Consider the following 3,371-nt stretch of genomic DNA (forward strand, 5'->3'; position numbering starts at 1 on the left):
CCAGTGAAGCAACGTCCTCCACAACTAGACTGAAGAACAAAAGGACAGCAACTTGTCTGTTCCCCTTCCCCCAAATCCCCAGCACTGTTCCCATCCCCCCAATTCCCCAATAAAAAAATTTAAAAATCTTAAAAAAAAAAAAATTGAAAAGCTCAAAGAAACCAAGAGCTGGTTCTTTGAAAAAGTAAACAAAATTGATAACCCATTAACCAGACTCATCAAGAAAAAAAAAAAAAAGAGGGCCCAAATAAATAAAATCAGAAATGAGAGAAAAGTGACAACCAACACCACAGAAATATATAGGAGTATAATAAAATACTATGAATAATCATATGCCAACAAACTGGACAATCTGGAAGAAATGGATAAATTCCTAGAAACACAACCACCCAAGAATGAATCAGGAAGAAACAAAAAATCTAAACAGACCAATTATTACTAACAAAATTGAATAAGTAGTCAAAAAACTCCGAACAAAAGTCCTGGACCAGATGGCTTCACAGGTGAATTTTACTTAACATCCAAAGAATAATTAGTACCTATCCTTCTAAAACTATTCCAAAAAATTGAAGAGGATGGAAGGCTCCCCAACTCATTTTATGAGGCAAGCATTACTCTGATACCAAAACCAGACAAAGACACTACAAAAAGAGAATTATAGGCTAATATCCCCTGATGAAGACAGATACTAAAATCCTCAACAAAGTATTAGCAAACTGAATTCAGTAATAAATTAAAAAGATCATACACCATTATCAAGTGGGACTTATTCCTGTGAGGAAAGGTTGGTTCAATATCCGCAAATGAACTAACGTGATACACCACATAAACAAAATGAAGGATAAAAATCCTATGATCATATCAATAGATGCTAAAAATTTATTTGACAAAATCCAGCATCCACTTATAAAAATTCTCAGTAAAGTGGGGAACATTCTTCAATGCAGTAAAGGCCATACATGATAAACCCCCAGCTAACATCAGGCTCAATGGTGAAAAGCTTAAAGTTTTTCCAAGTTTAACAAGTTTAGTTTAACAAGACAAGAATGTCCACTTTCACCACCGTTAGTCAACATAGTATTGGAAGACCTGGCCAAGCAACCAGGGAAAGAAAAAGAAATGAAAAGAATCCAAGTTGGAAAAGAAGTAAAAGTATTATTTGCAAATGACATGATACTACATATAGAGAACCTTATATAAAGATTCCACCAAAAAACTATTAGAATGAATTCAGTAAAGTAGCAGGATACAAAATTAATATTCAGAAATAGGTTGCATTTTTATATACCAATAAAGAACTATAAGAAAGAGAAATTTAAAAAACAATCCCATATACAGCTTATCAAAAAAGAGTAAAATACCTAGGAATAAATTTAACCAAGGAGGTAAAAAACTTGTACTCAGAAAACTATTACGACACCAAAGAAACTGAAAAAGATACAAAGAAATGGAAGGCTATGCTATGCTAATTAATAGGAACAACTGACATCATTAAAATGTCTATACTTCCCAAAGCAATCTATAGATTTAATGCAATACCTATCAAAATACCAATGGCATTTTTCACAGAACTAGAATAATCCTAGAATTTATATGGAACCACCAAAGTCCCCAAATAACTCAAGCAACACTGAGAAAGAACAAAGTTGGAAGTATCATGCTACCTGATATGAAAATATACTTCAGGGCTATAGTAATCAAAACAGCATGGTACTGGTATAAAACAACCCCCACATAGACAAATAGAACAGAGAACCTAGAAATAAACCTATGCCTACATGGAAAAATCATTGCAAAACATATAGCTTATAAAGAACTGGTATCCAACATGGGCCAGTGAGCTGCGCCTGAGCTGAGCTGCCACTGAGCTGGTGAGAGTGCATGCTCTTAGCAGCAAAGTTGCCAGTTCAACACCTGTATGGGATGGTGGGCTGTGCTGCCGGCCCCTGTCACCTGTAATCTCCCCCCCCTCCCCCACCGTAACTAAGATTGAACACGGCACCTTGAGCTGAGCAGCCGCAAGCTGCTGACAGGTGGCCAAATGGCTCAGTGTGCAACAAGGTTGCAAGTTCGACTCTCACATGGGAGTCGACCCCCCCACTCCCCACAACTAGATTGAAAGTGAGGACTGGACTTAGAGCTGAGCTTGCACCCTCCACAACTAAGACTGATGGACAACAACTTGACTTGGAGCTGATGGGCCCTGGAAAAAAACACAATGTTTCCCTTCCCCAATTCCCCAATAAAAATCTTAAAACAACAACAACAACAAAAAAGAACTGGTATCCAAAAAATGTATATATAAAGAACTCTTAAAATTCAAGAAGTGGCTCAGTTGGTTAAGAGCTTGATCAAGAGTTTGAGCTCTGAACAACAGCGGTGTGAGTCCCAGCCCGAGATGAGCTGCTGCAGAGCTGCCAACAGGTGGCAGGATGGCTCAACTAAAACAAACAAACAAAAAACAAACAAAAAAACTCAAGAATAAGAAAAACAATCACCCTGATTTAAACATGGGCCAAAAATCTTAAAGACACCTCACCAAATAAGACATAAAGATAGCAAATAAACATGAAAATATGCTCCACATCATGTCATCAGGGAATTGTAAATTACAATATACTGCTACACACCTATTAGAATAGCCCAAATCCATCACTGACAACACCAAATGCTGACAAGGATGTGGAATAACAGGAACTCTCATTGATGGTGGGAATGCAAAATGGTACAGCCACTCTGGAAGACAGTTTGTCAGTTTCTTATAGAACTAAACATACTCTTGACATATAACCTAGCAATTATGCTCCTTAGTATTTACCCGAGTAGCTAACTTTATGTCCATATACAAGCTTGCACACGATGTTTATATGAAGCTTTATTCATAATTGCCAAAACTTGAAAGCAACCAAGATGCTCTTCAATAGGTGAATGGATAAATGGTGGTACACCCATGTAACAGAATATCATTCAGTGCTAAAGAAATGAGCTATCAGGCCGGCCAAGTAGTATGTTGGTTAAGAGTTGGCTTGGGATGCTAGCTCTGAGCAGCAAGGCCCCGGTTTGGATCCCATATGAGGGCCAGTGACACTGTGCCCTCTACAGCAAAGATGATGAACAACAGTTCAACCTGGAGCTGGGCTGCCGTGAGTCGCCGGCGATGGCGTAGGCTGCAGCCCCTGCTGCAGTGGGCTGCCGTGAGCTACTGTGAGTGGCTACTGAGTGGCTGGCAGCCAGCGTGAGCTGCCGTGAGCAGCTGTCCACTGGCTGGTGAGGGACTGTCTCACCTGGGAAGAGCACAATGATAATACCAACATAGGCCAGTGAAGTGATGTCCTCCACAACTAGACTGAAGAACAAAAGGACAGCAACTT

At 39.2% G+C, this 3,371-nt stretch overlaps 1 protein-coding gene across 11 annotated transcripts in view; it reads right to left on the reverse strand.

Moving 5' to 3' along the window:
- ZFP1 (ZFP1 zinc finger protein) overlaps window positions 1–3,371 on the reverse strand; it is a 41,185-nt gene that overhangs the window by 32,003 nt on the left and 5,811 nt on the right. Inside the window, exon 1 of one of the 11 annotated variants that reach the window (XM_019646467.1) lies at window positions 2,631–2,654. The exons of the other annotated variants lie outside the window; for them this stretch is intronic. The gene's annotated coding sequence lies outside the window, so the exon portion shown is untranslated. Of the gene's footprint in view, window positions 1–2,630; window positions 2,655–3,371 lie in introns of those variants that run through there. 11 annotated transcript variants of the gene reach the window in all.

The sequence above is a fragment of the Hipposideros armiger genome, unplaced genomic scaffold (genome assembly GCF_001890085.2).
Source record: "Hipposideros armiger isolate ML-2016 unplaced genomic scaffold, ASM189008v1 scaffold_102, whole genome shotgun sequence".
Taxonomy (NCBI): Eukaryota; Metazoa; Chordata; class Mammalia; order Chiroptera; family Hipposideridae; genus Hipposideros; species Hipposideros armiger.